Source organism: Primulina tabacum, unplaced genomic scaffold (genome assembly GCF_025594145.1).
Source record: "Primulina tabacum isolate GXHZ01 unplaced genomic scaffold, ASM2559414v2 Contig1366, whole genome shotgun sequence".
NCBI classification, from domain to species: domain Eukaryota; kingdom Viridiplantae; phylum Streptophyta; class Magnoliopsida; order Lamiales; family Gesneriaceae; genus Primulina; species Primulina tabacum.
In genome coordinates this window covers 1-15,935 of record NW_027460222.1, presented here as the reverse complement: position 1 = coordinate 15,935, position 15,935 = coordinate 1, and the positions used below count along the sequence as shown (strand labels likewise).

Genomic DNA, 15,935 nt, shown 5'->3' with positions numbered 1-15,935 from the left:
TCGTGTTTTTCTATTTTTGATTACTTGTTGACAGACGATTTTCGGCTCAAATCATCTGAATCTCGATCGGGACCAGATAAGACATGTGAAATGAAAGTAGCTCGGGCACTGCCGGATTTGGACAAAATTGTAGGCTAATTTGATTGTAAACGGGCAAACGACGAGACTCATTACTACGCAATGAGCTGACGAGATTTTAGCCGAATTCCTTCTCTAAGACCCTCTAATTTGCGATTTACCGCTTCTGTTAAGCTTTCGTTTCCTCGAGAAATCCGCTTAGGAAGTTCGAAATTCGATTCCGGTTCCATTTTATCGTATCCCAGGCATAATAATCTTACATTCGTTATTTCCTTCTTCTTATTTTTTTCTATTTTCTGGGAACATTTATCGATTTTTGTTGTCGTGAGCCGGTTCTGGCGAAGGGTTACGCAGATTACTCCGGAGACGGTTAACTAATTAAAAACAATTATTTCGACTGTTTTTACCATAATTTACGTAAACGGTCGCGACACGAGGTCTTCCCAGGAGGTCACCCATCCTAGCTCTGCCATCGCGCCAGAACGCTTAACTTCATGTTATGATTGGGCGAGAGCAGTGCCGCTGTTGTCCATCGCCGCCCGCCCACACGACTCGAGGATATAAGAATAAACATCCCACTCATGTCGGTGCGATCATACAGCACTAATGCACCGGATCCCATAGAACTCCGAAGTTAAGCGTGCTTGGGCGAGAGCAGTACTAGGATGGGTGACCCCCTGGGAATCCCGTGTTGCACCCTTTTTTGTTTTTATTTTTGATTACTTGTTGACAGACGATTTTCGGCTCAAATCATCTGAATCTCGATCGGGACCAGATAAGACATGTGAAATGAAAGTAGCTCGGGCACTGCCGGATTTGGACAAAATTGTAGGCTAATTTGATTGTAAACGGCAAACGGACGAACTCATTACTACGCAATGAGCTCCGAGATTTTAGCCGAATTCCTTCTAAGACCCTCTAATTTGCGATTTACGCTTCTGTTAAGCTTTCGTTTCCTCTCGAGAAATCCCTTAGGAAGTTCGAATTCGATTCCGTGGTTCCATTTATATCGTATCCAGGCATAATAATAGCTTTACATCGTTATTTCCTTCTTCTTATTTTTTTTTCTATTTTCGGGGAACATTTATCGATGTTTGTTGGCGTGAGCCGTGCTGTCGGGAAGGGTATGACGCAGATTCTACCTCCGGAGACGGTTAGACTCATTAAAACAACTTATTTCGACTGTTTTATTCCATAAGTTACGTAAACAGTCGCGACACGAGGTCTTCCCAGGGAGGTCACCCTAGCCTAGCTTCTGCATCCGCGCCAAAACGCTTAACTTCATGTGTTATGATTGGGCGAGAGCAGTGCCGCGTGTTTGTCCTCGCCGCCCTCTCCACACGTACTCGAGGGATATAAAAATAAACATCCCACTCAATGTCTGGTGCGATCATTACCGCACTAATGCACCGGATCCCATCAGAACTCCGAAGTTAAGCGTGCTTGGGCGAGAGCAGTACTAGGATGGGTGACACCCTGGGAAGTCCTCGTGTTGCACCCTTTTTCGTGTTTTTCTATTTTTGATTACTTGTTGACAGACGATTTTCGGCTCAAATCATCTGAATCTCGATCGGGACCAGATAAGACATGTGAAATGAAAGTAGCTCGGGCACTGCCGGATTTGGACAAAATTGTAGGCTAATTTGATTGTAAACGGGCAAACGACGAGACTCATTACTACGCAATGAGCTGACGAGATTTTAGCCGAATTCCTTCTCTAGACCCTCTAATTTGCGATTTACCGCTTCTGTTAAGCTTTCGTTTCCTCGAGAAATCCGCTTAGGAAGTTCGAAATTCGATTCCGGTTCCATTTTATCGTATCCCATAATAATAGCTTTACATTCGTTATTTCCTTCTTCTTATTTTTTTTTCTATTTTCTGGGAACATTTATCGATTTTTGTTGTCGTGAGCCGGTTCTGTGCGGAAGGGTATGACGCAGATTACTCCGGAGACGGTTAACTCATTAAAACAATTATTTCGACTGTTTTATCCATAATTTACGTAAACGTTCGCGACACGAGGTCCTTCCAGGGAGGTCACGGCCATCCTACCTCTGCCATCAGCGCCATAACGCTTAACTTCGTGGTTAGGATTGGGCGAGAGCAGTGCCGCGTGTTGTCCATCGCCGCCGCATCCACACGTACTCAGTGATATAAGAATAAACATCCCACTCAATGTCGGGTGCGATCAATACCAGACATAATGCACCGGATCCCATCAGAACTCCGAAGTTAAGCGTGCTTGGGCGAGAGCAGTACTAGGATGGGTGACTCCCTGGGAAGTCCTCGGTGTTGCAACCCTTATTCGTGTTTTTTCCTATTGTTGATTAACTTGTTGACAGACGATTTCGGCTCAAATAATCGAATCTCGATCGGGAAACCATAGTAAGACAGAGTGGAATGAAAGTTAGCTCGGGCACTGCCGGATTGGGACCAAAATTGTAGGCTATTGAATTGTAAAGGGCAGAAACTGACGAGACTCATTACTACCCAATGAGCTGACGAGATTTTAAAACCGAATTCCTTCTCTAAGACCCTCTAATTTGCGATTTACCGCTTCTGTTAAGCTTTCGTTTCCTCGAGAAATCCGCTAGGAAGTGTCGAAATTCGATTCCGGTTCCATTTTATCGTAGTGCCAGGCATAATAATAGCTTTACATTCGTTTTTTCCTTCTTCTTATTTTTTTTCTATTTTCTGTGAACATTTATCGATTTTTGTTGTCGTGAGCCGTTCGCTGTGCGGGAAGGGTATGACCGCAGATTACTCCGGAGACGGTTAACTCAGTGAAAAACAATTATTTCGACTGTTTTATTCCATAATTTACGTAAACGAGTCGCGACACGAGGTCTTCCCCAGGGAGGTCACCCATCCTAGCTCTGCCATCGCGCCAGAACGCTTAACTTCATGTTTATTATTGGGCGAGAGCAGTGCCGGCGTGTTTCCATCGCCGCCCGCGTCCACACGTACCTCGAGGGATATAAGAATAAACATCCCACTCAATGTCGGGTGGCGATCATACCTAGCACTAATCAACCGGATCCCATCAGAACTCCGAAGTTAAGCTTGTCTTGGGCGAGAGGCAGTATACTAGGATGGGTGACCCCGTTGGAAGTCCTCGTGTTGCACCCTTTTTCGTGTTTTTCTATTTTTGATTACTTGTTGACAGACTGATTTCGGCTCAAAATCATCTGAATCTCGATCGGGACCAAAGATAAGACATGTGAAAATGAAAAGTAGCTCGGGCACTGCCGGATTTGGACAAAATTGTAGGCTAATTTGATTGTAGAACGGGCAAACGGACGAGACTCATACTACGCAATGACTGACGAGATTTAAGACCGAATTCCTTCTCTAAGACCCTCTAATTTGCGATTTACCGCTTCTGTTAAGCTTTCGTTCTCGAGAATCCGCATTAGGAAGTTCGAAATGCGATTCCGGTTCCATTTAAATATCGTATCCCAGGCATAATAATAGCTTTACATTCGTTATTTCCTTCTTCTTATTTTTTTTCTATTTTCTGGGAACATTTATCGATTTTTGTTGTCGTGAGCCGGTTCTGTGCGGAAGGGTATGACGCAGATTACTCCGGAGGTTAACTATTAAAAACAATTATTTCGACTGTTTTATCCATAATTACGTAAACGATCGCGACACGAGGTCTTCCCAGGGAGGTCACCCATCCTACTCTGCCATCGCGCCAGAACGCTTAACTTCGTGGTTATGATTGGGCGAGAGCAGTGCCGCGTGTTGTCCATCGCCGCCCGCTCCACACGTACTCGAGGGATATAAGAATAAACATCCCACTCAATGTCGGGTGCGATCATACCAGCACTAATGCACCGGATCCCATCAGAACTCCGAAGTTAAGCGTGCTTGGGCGAGAGCAGTACTAGGATGGGTGACCCCTGGGAAGTCCTCGTGTTGCACCTTTTTGTGTTTTTATTTTGATTACTTGTTGACAGACGATTTTCGGCTCAAATCATCTGAATCTCGATCGGGACCAGATAAGACATGTGAAATGAAAGTAGCGGGCACTGCCGATTTGGACAAAATTGTAGGCTAATTTGCTTTAAAACGGCAAACGGACGAGACTCATTACTACGCAATGAGCTGACGAGATTTACGCCGAATTCTTCTCTAAGACCCTCTAATTTGCGATTTACAGCGTCTGTTAAGCTTTCAGTTCATCGAGAAATCCGCTTAGGAAGTTCGAAATTCGATTTCCGGTTCCATTTATAATCGTATCCCAGGCATATAATACTTTTACATTCGTTATTTCCTTCTTCTTATTTTTTTCTATTTTCCTGGGAACAGTTATCGATTTTGGTGTCGTAGCCGTATCTGTGCGGAAGGGTAATGACGCAGTTACTCCGGAGACGGTTAACTAATTAAAAATCATTATTCGACTGTTTTATCCTAATTTACGTAAACGGATCGCGACACGAGGTCTTCTCAGGGAGGTCAACCCATCCTACCTCTGCCATCGCGCCAGAACGCTTAACTTCATGGTTATGATTGGGCGAGAGCAGTGCCGCGTGTTGTCCATCGCCGCCCGCTCCACACGTACTCGAGGGATATAAGAATAAACATCCCACTCAATGTCGGGTGCGATCATACCAGCACTAATGCACCGGATCCCATCAGAACTCCGAAGTTAAGCGTGCTTGGGCGAGAGCAGTACTAGGATGGGTGACCCCTGGGAAGTCCTCGTGTTGCACCCCTTTTCGTGTTTTTATTTTGATTACTTGTTGACAGACGATTTTCGGCTCAAATCATCTGAATCTCGATCGGGACCAGATAACATGTGAAATGAAAGTAGCTCGGGCACTGCCGGATTTGGACAAAATTGTAGGCTAATTTGATTGTAAACGGGCAAACGGACGAGACTCATTACTACGCAATGACTGACGAGATTTTAGCCGAATTCCTTCTCTAAGACCCTCTAATTTGCGATTTACCGCTTTTGTTAAGCTTCCGTTTCCTCGAGAAATCCGCTTAGGAAGTTCGAAATTCGATTCTGGTTCCATTTTATCGTATCCCAGGCATAATAATAGCTTTACATTCGTTATTTCCTTCTTCTTATTTTTTTTTCTATTTTCTGGGAACATTTATCGATTTTTGTTGTCGTGAGCCGGTTCTGTGCGGAAGGGTATGACGCAGATTACTCCGAGACGGTTAACTATTAAAACAATTATTTCGACTGTTTTATCCATAATTTACGTAAACGATCGCGACACGAGGTCTTCCCAGGGAGGTCACCCATCCTAGCTCTGCCATCGCGCCAGAACGCTTAACTTCGGTTATGATTGGGCGAGAGCAGTGCCGCGTGTTGTCCATCGCCGCCCGCTCCACACGTACTCGAGGGATATAAGAATAAACATCCCACTCAATGTCGGGTGCGATCATACCAGCACTAATGCACCGGATCCCATCAGAACTCCGAAGTTAAGCGTGCTTGGGCAGAGCAGTACTAGGATGGTGACCCCCTGGGAAGTCCTCGTGTTGCACCTTTTTGTGTTTTTTATTTTTGATTACTTGTTGACAGACGATTTTCGGCTCAAATCATCTGAATCTCGATCGGGACCAGATAAGACATGTGAAATGAAAGTAGCTCGGGCCTGATTTGGACAAAATTGTAGGCTAATTTGATTGTAAACGGGCAAACGGACGAGACTCATTACTACGCAATGAGCTGACGAGATTTTTGCCGAATTCCTTCTCTAAGACCCTCTAATTTGCGATTTACCGCTTCTGTTAAGCTTTCGTTTCCTCGAGAAATCCGCTTAGGAAGTTCGAAATTCGATTCCGGTTCCATTTTATCGTATCCCAGGCATAATAATAGCTTTACATTCGTTATTTCCTTCTTCTTATTTTTTTTCTATTTTCTGGGAACATTTATCGATTTTGTTGTCGTGAGCCGGTTCTGTGCGGAAGGGTATGACGCAGATTACTCCGGAGACGGTTAACTCATTAAAACAATTATTTCGACTGTTTTCCATAATTTACGTAAACGATGCGCACGAGGTCTTCCAGGGAGGTCACCCATCCTACCTCTGCCATCGCGCCAGAACGCTTAACTTCATGGTTATGATTGGGCGAGAGTGCCGCGTGTTGTCCATCGCCGCCCGCTCCACACGTACTCGAGGGATATAAGAATAAACATCCCACTCAATGTCGGTGCGATCATACCACACTGCACCGGATCCCATCAGAACTCCGAAGTTAAGCGTGCTTGGGCGAGAGCAGTACTAGGATGGGTGACCCCCTGGGAAGTCCTCGTGTTGCACCCTTTTTCGTGTTTTTCTATTTTTGATTACTTGTTGACAGACGATTTTCGGCTCAAATCATCTGAATCTCGATCGGGACCAGATAAGACATGTGAAATGAAAGTAGCTCGGGCACTGCCGATTTGGACAAAATTGTAGGCTAATTTGATTGTAAACGGGCAAACGGACGAGACTCATTACTACGCAATGAGCTGACGAGATTTTAGCCGAATTCCTTCTCTAAGACCCTCTAATTTGCGATTTACCGCTTCTGTTAAGCTTTCGTTTCCTCGAGAAATCCGCTTAGGAAGTTCGAAATTCGATTCCGGTTCCATTTTATCGTATCCCAGGCATAATAATAGCTTTACATTCGTTATTTCCTTCTTCTTATTTTTTTTCTATTTTCTGGGAACATTTATCGATTTTTGTTGTCGTGAGCCGGTTCTGTGCGGAAGGGTATGACGCAGATTACTCCGAGACGGTTAACTCATTAAAAACAATTATTCGACTGTTTTATCCATAATTTACGTAAACGTCGCGACACGAGGTCTTCCCAGGGAGGTCACCCATCCTAGCTCTGCCATCGCGCCAGAACGCTTAACTTCATGGTTATGATTGGGCGAGAGCAGTGCCGCGTGTTGTCCATCGCCGCCCGCTCCACACGTACTCGAGGGATATAAGAATAAACATCCCACTCAATGTCGGGTGCGATCATACCAGCACTAATGCACCGGATCCCATCAGAACTCCGAAGTTAAGCGTGCTTGGGCGAGAGCAGTACTAGGATGGTGACCCCTGGAAGTCCTCGTGTTGCACCCTTTTTCGTGTTTTTCTATTTTTGATTACTTGTTGACAGACGATTTTCGGCTCAAAACATCTGAATCTCGATCGGGACCAGATAAGACATGTGAAATGAAAGTAGCTCGGGCACTGCCGGATTTGGACAAAATTGTAGGCTAATTTGATTGTAAACGGGCAAACGGACGAGACTCATTACTACGCAATGAGCTGACGAGATTTTAGCCGAATTCATTCTCTAAGACCCTCTAATTTGTGATTTACCGCTTCTCTTAAGCTTTCGTTTCCTCGAGAAATCCGCTTAGGAAGTTCGAAATTCGATTCCGGTTCCATTTTATCGTATCCAAGGCATAATAATAGCATTACATTCGTTATTTCCTTCTTCTTATTTTTTTTTTCTATTTCTGGGAACATTTATCGATTTTTGTTGTCTTGAGCCGGTTCTGTGCGGAAGGGTATGACGCAGATTACTCCGGAGACGGTTAACTCATTAAAAACAATTATTTCGACTGTTTTATCCATAATTTACGTAAACGGTCGCGACACGAGGTCTTCCCAGGGAGGTCACCCATCCTAGCTCTGCCATCGCGCCAGAACGCTTAACTTCATGGTTATGATTGGGCGAGAGCAGTGCCGCGTGTTGTCCATCGCCGCCCGCTCCCACGTACTCGAGGGATATAAGAATAAACATCCCACTCAATGTCGGGTGCGATCATACCAGCACTAATGCACCGGATCCCATCAGAACTCCGAAGTTAAGCGTGCTTGGGCGAGAGCAGTACTAGGATGGGTGACCCCCTGGAAGTCCTCGTGTTGCACCTTTTTTGTTTTTCTATTTTTGATTACTTGTTGACAGACGATTTTCGGCTCAAATCATCTGAATCTCGATCGGGACCAAATAAGACATGTGAAATGAAAGTAGCTCGGGCACTGCCGGATTTGGACAAAATTGTAGGCTAATTTGATTGTAAACGGGCAAACGGACGAGACTCATTACTACGCAATGAGCTGACGAGATTTTAGCCGAATTCCTTCTCTAAGACCCTCTAATTTGCGATTTACCTTCTGTTAAGCTTTCGTTTCCTCGAGAAATCCGCTTAGGAAGTTCGAAATTCGATTCCGATTCCATTTTATCGTATCCCAGGCAAATAATAGCTTTAAATTCGTTATTTCCTTCTTCTTATTTTTTTTTCTATTTTCTGGGAACATTTATTGATTTTTGTTGTCGTGAGCCGGTTCTGTGCGGAAGGGTATGACGCAGATTACTCCGGAGACGTTTAACTCATTTAAAACAATTATTTCGACTGTTTTATCCATAATTTACGAAAACGATAGCGACACGAGGTCTTCACAGGGAGGTCACCCATCCTAGCTCTGCCATCGCGCCAGAACGCTTAACTTCATGGTTATGATTGGGCGAGAGCAGTGCCGCGTGTTGTCCATCGCCGCCCGCTCCACACGTACTCGAGGGATATAAGAATAAACATCCCACTCAATGTCGGGTGCGATCATACAGCACTAATGCACCGGATCTCATCAGAACTCCGAAGTTAAGCGTGCTTGGGCGAGAGCAGTACTAGGATGGGTGACCCCTGGGAAGTCCTCGTGTTGCACCCTTTTTCGTGTTTTTCTATTTTTGATTACTTGTTGACAGACGATTTTCGGCTCAAATCATCTGAATCTCGATCGGGACCAGATAAGACATGTGAAATGAAAGTAGCTCGGGCACTGCCGGATTTGGACAAAATTGTAGGCTAATTTGATTGTAAACGGGCAAACGGACGAGACTCATTACTACGCAATGAGCTGACGAGATTTTAGCCGAATTCCTTCTCTAAGACCCTCTAATTTGCGATTTACCGCTTCTGTTAAGCTTTCGTTTCCTCGAGAAATCCGCTTAGGAAGTTCGAAATTCGATTCCGGTTCCATTTTATCGTATCCCAGGCATAATAATAGCTTTACATTCGTTATTTCCTTCTTCTTATTTTTTTTTTCTATTTTCTGGGAACATTTATCGATTTTTGTTGTCGTGAGCCGGTTCTGTGCGGAAGGGTATGACGCAGATTACTCCGGAGACGGTTAACTATTAAAACAATTATTTCGACTGTTTTATCCATAATTTACGTAAACGATCGCGACACGAGGTCTTCCCAGGGAGGTCACCCATCCTACCTCTGCCATCGCGCCAGAACGCTTAACTTCATGGTTATGATTGGGCGAGAGCAGTGCCGCGTGTTGTCCATCGCCGCCCGCTCCACACGTACTCGAGGGATATAAGAATAAACATCCCACTCAATGTCGGGTGCGATCATACCAGCACTAATGCACCGGATCCCATCAGAACTCCGAAGTTAAGCGTGCTTGGGGAGAGCAGTACTAGGATGGTGACCCCTGGGAAGTCCTCGTGTTGCACCCTTTTCGTGTTTTTCTATTTTGATTACTTGTTGACAGACGATTTTCGGCTCAAATCATCTGAATCTCGATCGGGACCAGATAACATGTGAAATGAAAGTAGCTCGGGCACTGCCGGATTTGGACAAAATTGTAGGCTAATTTGATTGTAAACGGGCAAACGGACGAGACTCATTACTACGCAATGAGCTGACGAGATTTTAGCCGAATTCCTTCTCTAAGACCCTCTAATTTGCGATTTACCGCTTCTGTTAAGCTTTCGTTTCCTCGAGAAATCCGCTTAGGAAGTTCGAAATTCGATTCCGGTTCCATTTTATCGTATCCCAGGCATAATAATAGCTTTACATTCGTTATTTCCTTCTTCTTATTTTTTTTTCTATTTTCTGGGAACATTTATCGATTTTTGTTGTCGTGAGCCGGTTCTGTGCGGAAGGGTATGACGCAGATTACTCCGGAGACGGTTAACTCATTAAAAACAATTATTTCGACTGTTTTATCCATAATTTACGTAAACGGTCGCGACACGAGGTCTTCCCAGGGAGGTCACCCATCCTACCTGCCATCGCGCCAGAACGCTTAACTTCATGGTTATGATTGGGCGAGAGCAGTGCCGCGTGTTGTCCATCGCCGCCCGCTCCACACGTACTCGAGGGATATAAGAATAAACATCCCACTCAATGTCGGGTGCGATCATACCAGCACTAATGCACCGGATCCCATCAGAACTCCGAAGTTAAGCGTGCTTGGGCGAGAGCAGTACTAGGATGGGTGACCCCTGGGAAGTCCTCGTGTTGCACCCTTTTTCGTGTTTTTCTATTTTTGATTACTTGTTGACAGACGATTTTCGGCTCAAATCATCTGAATCTCGATCGGGACCAGATAAGACATGTGAAATGAAAGTAGCTCGGGCACTGCCGGATTTGGACAAAATTGTAGGCTAATTTGATTGTAAACGGGCAAACGGACGAGACTCATTACTACGCAATGAGCTGACGAGATTTTAGCCGAATTCCTTCTCTAAGACCCTCTAATTTGCGATTTACCGCTTCTGTTAAGCTTTCGTTTCCTCGAGAAATCCGCTTAGGAAGTTCGAAATTCGATTCCGGTTCCATTTTATCGTATCCCAGGCATAATAATAGCTTTACATTCGTTATTTCCTTCTTCTTATTTTTTTTTCTATTTTCTGGGAACATTTATCGATTTTTGTTGTCGTGAGCCGGTTCTGTGCGGAAGGGTATGACGCAGATTACTCCGAGACGGTTAACTCATTAAAACAATTATTTCGACTGTTTTATCCATAATTTACGTAAACGTCGCGACACGAGGTCTTCCCAGGGAGGTCACCCATCCTACCTCTGCCATCGCGCCAGAACGCTTAACTTCATGGTTATGATTGGGCGAGAGCAGTGCCGCGTGTTGTCCATCGCCGCCCGCTCCACACGTACTCGAGGGATATAAGAATAAACATCCCACTCAATGTCGGGTGCGATCATACCAGCACTAATGCACCGGATCCCATCAGAACTCCGAAGTTAAGCGTGCTTGGGCAGAGCAGTACTAGGATGGGTGACCCCCTGGGAAGTCCTCGTGTTGCACCCTTTTCGTGTTTTTCTATTTTTGATTACTTGTTGACAGACGATTTTCGGCTCAAATCATCTGAATCTCGATCGGGACCAGATAAGACATGTGAAATGAAAGTAGCTCGGGCACTGCCGGATTTGGACAAAATTGTAGGCTAATTTGATTGTAAACGGGCAAACGGACGAGACTCATTACTACGCAATGAGCTGACGAGATTTTAGCCGAATTCCTTCTCTAAGACCCTCTAATTTGCGATTTACGCTTCTGTTAAGCTTTCGTTTCCTCGAGAAATCCGCTTAGGAAGTTCGAAATTCGATTCCGGTTCCATTTTATCGTATCCCAGGCATAATAATAGCTTTACATTCGTTATTTCCTTCTTCTTATTTTTTTTCTATTTTCTGGGAACATTTATCGATTTTTGTTGTCGTGAGCCGGTTCTGTGCGGAAGGGTATGACGCAGATTACTCCGGAGACGGTTAACTCATTAAAAAAATTATTTCGACTGTTTTATCAATAATTTACGTAAACGGTCGCGACACGAGGTCTTCCCAGGGAGGTCACCCATCCTACTCTGCCATCGCGCCAGAACGCTTAACTTCATGGTTATGATTGGGCGAGAGCAGTGCCGCGTGTTGTCCATCGCCGCCCGCTCCACACGTACTCGAGGGATATAAGAATAAACATCCCACTCAATGTCGGGTGCGATCATACCAGCACTAATGCACCGGATCCCATCAGAACTCCGAAGTTAAGCGTGCTTGGGAGAGCAGTACTAGGATGGGTGACCCCTGGGAAGTCCTCGTGTTGCACCTTTTCGTGTTTTTCTATTTTTGATTACTTGTTGACAGACGATTTTCGGCTCAAATCATCTGAATCTCGATCGGGACCAGATAAGACATGTGAAATGAAAGTAGCTCGGGCACTGCCGGATTTGGACAAAATTGTAGGCTAATTTGATTGTAAACGGGCAAACGGACGAGACTCATTACTACGCAATGAGCTGACGAGATTTTAGCCGAATTCCTTCTCTAAGACCCTCTAATTTGCGATTTACCGCTTCTGTTAAGCTTTCGTTTCCTCGAGAAATCCGCTTAGGAAGTTCGAAATTCGATTCCGGTTCCATTTTATCGTATCCCAGGCATAATAATAGCTTTACATTCGTTATTTCCTTCTTCTTATTTTTTTTTCTATTTTCTGGGAACATTTATCGATTTTGTTGTCGTGAGCCGGTTCTGTGCGGAAGGGTATGACGCAGATTACTCCGGAGACGGTTAACTAATTAAAACAATTATTTCGACTGTTTTATCCATAATTTACGTAAAGGGTCGCGACACGAGGTCTTCCCAGGGAGGTCACCCATCCTACTCTGCCATCGCGCCAGAACGCTTAACTTCATGGTTATGATTGGGCAGAGCAGTGCCGCGTGTTGTCCATCGCCGCCCGCTCCACACGTACTCGAGGGATATAAGAATAAACATCCCACTCAATGTCGGGTGCGATCATACCAGCACTAATGCACCGGATCCCATCAGAACTCCGAAGTTAAGCGTGCTTGGGCGAGAGCAGTACTAGGATGGGTGACCCCCTGGGAAGTCCTCGTGTTGCACCCTTTTCGTGTTTTTCTATTTTTGATTACTTGTTGACAGACGATTTTCGGCTCAAATCATCTGAATCTCGATCGGGACCAGATAAGACATGTGAAATGAAAGTAGCTCGGGCACTGCCGGATTTGGACAAAATTGTAGGCTAATTTGATTGTAAACGGCAAACGGACGAGACTCATTACTACGCAATGAGCTGACGAGATTTTAGCCGAATTCCTTCTCTAAGACCCTCTAATTTGCGATTTACGCTTCTGTTAAGCTTTCGTTTCCTCGAGAAATCCGCTTAGGAAGTTCGAAATTCGATTCCGGTTCCATTTTATCGTATCCCAGGCATAATAATAGCTTTACATTCGTTATTTCCTTCTTCTTATTTTTTTTCTATTTTCTGGAACATTTATCGATTTTTGTTGTCGTGAGCCGGTTCTGTGCGGAAGGGTATGACGCAGATTACTCCGGAGACGGTTAACTCATTAAAAAAATTATTTCGACTGTTTTATCCATAATTTACGTAAACTCGCGACACGAGGTCTTCCCAGGGAGGTCACCCATCCTACTCTGCCATCGCGCCAGAACGCTTAACTTCATGGTTATGATTGGGCAGAGCAGTGCCGCGTGTTGTCCATCGCCGCCCGCTCCACACGTACTCGAGGGATATAAGAATAAACATCCCACTCAATGTCGGGTGCGATCATACCAGCACTAATGCACCGGATCCCATCAGAACTCCGAAGTTAAGCGTGCTTGGGGAGAGCAGTACTAGGATGGGTGACCCCCTGGGAAGTCCTCGTGTTGCACCCTTTTCGTGTTTTTCTATTTTTGATTACTTGTTGACAGACGATTTTCGGCTCAAATCATCTGAATCTCGATCGGGACCAGATAAGACATGTGAAATGAAAGTAGCTCGGGCACTGCCGATTTGGACAAAATTGTAGGCTAATTTGATTGTAAACGGCAAACGACGAGACTCATTACTACGCAATGAGCTGACGAGATTTTAGCCGAATTCCTTCTCTAAGACCCTCTAATTTGCGATTTAACGCTTCTGTTAAGCTTTCGTTTCCTCGAGAAATCCGCTTAGGAAGTTCGAAATTCGATTCCGGTTCCATTTTATCGTATCCCAGGCATAATAATAGCTTTACATTCGTTATTTCCTTCTTCTTATTTTTTTTTCTATTTTCTGGGAACATTTATCGATTTTTGTTGTCGTGAGCCGGTTCTGTGCGGAAGGGTATGACGCAGATTACTCCGGAGACGGTTAACTCATTAAAAACAATTATTTCGACTGTTTTATCCATAATTTACGTAAACGGTCGCGACACGAGGTCTTCCCAGGGAGGTCACCCATCCTAGCTCTGCCATCGCGCCAGAACGCTTAACTTCATGGTTATGATTGGGCGAGAGCAGTGCCGCGTGTTGTCCATCGCCGCCCGCTCCACACGTACTCGTGGGATATAAGAATAAACATCCCACTCAATGTCGGGTGCGATCATACCAGCACTAATGCAACGGATCTCATCAGAACTCCGAAGTTAAGCGTGCTTGGGCATAGCAGTACTAGGATGGGTTACCCCCTGGGAAGTCCTCGTGTTGCACCCTTTTTCGTGTTTTTCTATTTTTGATTACTTGTTGACAGACGATTTTCGGCTCAAATCATCTGAATCTCGATCGGGACCAGATAAGACATGTGAAATGAAAGTAGCTCGGGCACTGCCGGATTTGGACAAAATTGTAGGCTAATTTGATTGTAAACGGGCAAACGGACGAGACTCATTACTACGCAATGAGCTGACGAGATTTTAGCCGAATTCCTTCTCTAAGACCCTCTAATTTGCGATTTACCGCTTCTGTTAAGCTTTCGTTTCCTCGAGAAATCCGCTTAGGAAGTTCGAAATTCGATTCCGGTTCCATTTTATCGTATCCCAGGCATAATAATAGCTTTACATTCGTTATTTCCTTCTTCTTATTTTTTTTCTATTTTCTGGGAACATTTATCGATTTTTGTTGTCGTGAGCCGGTTCTGTGCGGAAGGGTATGACGCAGATTACTCCGGAGACGGTTAACTCATTAAAAACAATTATTTCGACTGTTTTATCCATAATTTACGTAAACGTCGCGACACGAGGTCTTCCCAGGGAGGTCACCCATCCTACCTCTGCCATCGCGCCAGAACGCTTAACTCCATGGTTATGATTGGGCGAGAGCAGTGCGCGTGTTGTCCATCGCCGCCCGCTCCACACGTACTCGAGGGATATAAGAATAAACATCCCACTCAATGTCGGGTGCGATCATACCAGCACTAATGCACCGGATCCCATCAGAACTCCGAAGTTAAGCGTGCTTGGGCGAGAGCAGTACTAGGATGGTGACCCCCTGGGAAGTCCTCGTGTTGCACCCTTTTCGTGTTTTTCTATTTTTGATTACTTGTTGACAGACGATTTTCGGCTCAAATCATCTGAATCTCGATCGGGACCAGATAAGACATGTGAAATGAAAGTAGCTCGGGCACTGCCGGATTTGGACAAAATTGTAGGCTAATTTGATTGTAAACGGGCAAACGGACGAGACTCATTACTACGCAATGAGCTGACGAGATTTTAGCCGAATTCCTTCTCTAAGACCCTCTAATTTGCGATTTACCGCTTCTGTTAAGCTTTCGTTTCCTCGAGAAATCCGCTTAGGAAGTTCGAAATTCGATTCCGGTTCCATTTTATCGTATCCCAGGCATAATAATAGCTTTACATTCGTTATTTCCTTCTTCTTATTTTTTTTTCTTTTTCTGGGAACATTTATCGATTTTTGTTGTCGTGAGCCGGTTCTGTGCGGAAGGGTATGACGCAGATTACTCCGGAGACGGTTACTATTAAAAACAATTATTTCGACTGTTTTATCCATAATTTACGTAAACGGTCCGCGACACGAGGTCTTCCCAGGGAGGTCACCCATCCCTCTGCCATCGCGCCAGAACGCTTAACTTCATGGTTATGATTGGGCGAGAGCAGTGCCGCGTTTGTCCATCGCCGCCCGCTCCACACGTACTCGAGGGATATAAGAATAAACATCCCACTCAATGTCGTGTGCGATCATACCCAGCACTAATGCACCGGATCCCATCAGAACTCGAATTAAGCTGCTTGGGCGAGAGCAGTACTAGGATGGGTGACCCCCTGGAAGTCCTCGTGTTGCACCCTTTTCGTGT

At 44.9% G+C, this 15,935-nt stretch overlaps 16 non-coding genes and 4 pseudogenes across 16 annotated transcripts; all 20 read left to right on the top strand.

Annotated features, from left to right (window-relative positions):
• Nucleotides 1-663: 663 nt before the first annotated feature.
• Nucleotides 664-778, top strand: LOC142536547 (5S ribosomal RNA; annotated as a pseudogene).
• Nucleotides 779-1,460: 682 nt separating this feature from the next.
• Nucleotides 1,461-1,579, top strand: LOC142536541 (5S ribosomal RNA). Its single transcript, XR_012818331.1, has one exon. It is a non-coding gene; the product is annotated as a 5S ribosomal RNA (ribosomal RNA).
• Nucleotides 1,580-2,258: 679 nt separating this feature from the next.
• LOC142536548 (5S ribosomal RNA) lies at nucleotides 2,259-2,379 on the top strand (annotated as a pseudogene).
• A 704-nt stretch (nucleotides 2,380-3,083) lies between these two features.
• LOC142536550 (5S ribosomal RNA) lies at nucleotides 3,084-3,207 on the top strand (annotated as a pseudogene).
• A 683-nt stretch (nucleotides 3,208-3,890) lies between these two features.
• Nucleotides 3,891-4,008, top strand: LOC142536553 (5S ribosomal RNA). Its single transcript, XR_012818339.1, has one exon. It is a non-coding gene; the product is annotated as a 5S ribosomal RNA (ribosomal RNA).
• Nucleotides 4,009-4,681: 673 nt separating this feature from the next.
• LOC142536545 (5S ribosomal RNA) lies at nucleotides 4,682-4,799 on the top strand. Its single transcript, XR_012818335.1, has one exon. It is a non-coding gene; the product is annotated as a 5S ribosomal RNA (ribosomal RNA).
• Nucleotides 4,800-5,472: 673 nt separating this feature from the next.
• LOC142536540 (5S ribosomal RNA) lies at nucleotides 5,473-5,589 on the top strand. Its single transcript, XR_012818330.1, has one exon. It is a non-coding gene; the product is annotated as a 5S ribosomal RNA (ribosomal RNA).
• Nucleotides 5,590-6,253: 664 nt separating this feature from the next.
• LOC142536546 (5S ribosomal RNA) lies at nucleotides 6,254-6,368 on the top strand. The gene has a single exon (XR_012818336.1). It is a non-coding gene; the product is annotated as a 5S ribosomal RNA (ribosomal RNA).
• Nucleotides 6,369-7,047: 679 nt separating this feature from the next.
• On the top strand, nucleotides 7,048-7,163 carry LOC142536538 (5S ribosomal RNA). Its single transcript, XR_012818328.1, has one exon. It is a non-coding gene; the product is annotated as a 5S ribosomal RNA (ribosomal RNA).
• Nucleotides 7,164-7,846: 683 nt separating this feature from the next.
• LOC142536535 (5S ribosomal RNA) lies at nucleotides 7,847-7,964 on the top strand. Its single transcript, XR_012818325.1, has one exon. It is a non-coding gene; the product is annotated as a 5S ribosomal RNA (ribosomal RNA).
• A 678-nt stretch (nucleotides 7,965-8,642) lies between these two features.
• LOC142536539 (5S ribosomal RNA) lies at nucleotides 8,643-8,759 on the top strand. The gene has a single exon (XR_012818329.1). It is a non-coding gene; the product is annotated as a 5S ribosomal RNA (ribosomal RNA).
• Nucleotides 8,760-9,442: 683 nt separating this feature from the next.
• On the top strand, nucleotides 9,443-9,558 carry LOC142536544 (5S ribosomal RNA). Its single transcript, XR_012818334.1, has one exon. It is a non-coding gene; the product is annotated as a 5S ribosomal RNA (ribosomal RNA).
• Nucleotides 9,559-10,236: 678 nt separating this feature from the next.
• LOC142536551 (5S ribosomal RNA) lies at nucleotides 10,237-10,354 on the top strand. Its single transcript, XR_012818337.1, has one exon. It is a non-coding gene; the product is annotated as a 5S ribosomal RNA (ribosomal RNA).
• Nucleotides 10,355-11,035: 681 nt separating this feature from the next.
• LOC142536536 (5S ribosomal RNA) lies at nucleotides 11,036-11,153 on the top strand. The gene has a single exon (XR_012818326.1). It is a non-coding gene; the product is annotated as a 5S ribosomal RNA (ribosomal RNA).
• Nucleotides 11,154-11,832: 679 nt separating this feature from the next.
• LOC142536542 (5S ribosomal RNA) lies at nucleotides 11,833-11,948 on the top strand. Its single transcript, XR_012818332.1, has one exon. It is a non-coding gene; the product is annotated as a 5S ribosomal RNA (ribosomal RNA).
• Nucleotides 11,949-12,626: 678 nt separating this feature from the next.
• LOC142536534 (5S ribosomal RNA) lies at nucleotides 12,627-12,745 on the top strand. The gene has a single exon (XR_012818324.1). It is a non-coding gene; the product is annotated as a 5S ribosomal RNA (ribosomal RNA).
• A 674-nt stretch (nucleotides 12,746-13,419) lies between these two features.
• Nucleotides 13,420-13,537, top strand: LOC142536537 (5S ribosomal RNA). Its single transcript, XR_012818327.1, has one exon. It is a non-coding gene; the product is annotated as a 5S ribosomal RNA (ribosomal RNA).
• A 680-nt stretch (nucleotides 13,538-14,217) lies between these two features.
• On the top strand, nucleotides 14,218-14,335 carry LOC142536543 (5S ribosomal RNA). Its single transcript, XR_012818333.1, has one exon. It is a non-coding gene; the product is annotated as a 5S ribosomal RNA (ribosomal RNA).
• Nucleotides 14,336-15,016: 681 nt separating this feature from the next.
• LOC142536552 (5S ribosomal RNA) lies at nucleotides 15,017-15,134 on the top strand. Its single transcript, XR_012818338.1, has one exon. It is a non-coding gene; the product is annotated as a 5S ribosomal RNA (ribosomal RNA).
• A 677-nt stretch (nucleotides 15,135-15,811) lies between these two features.
• LOC142536549 (5S ribosomal RNA) lies at nucleotides 15,812-15,927 on the top strand (annotated as a pseudogene).
• Nucleotides 15,928-15,935: the final 8 nt, after the last annotated feature.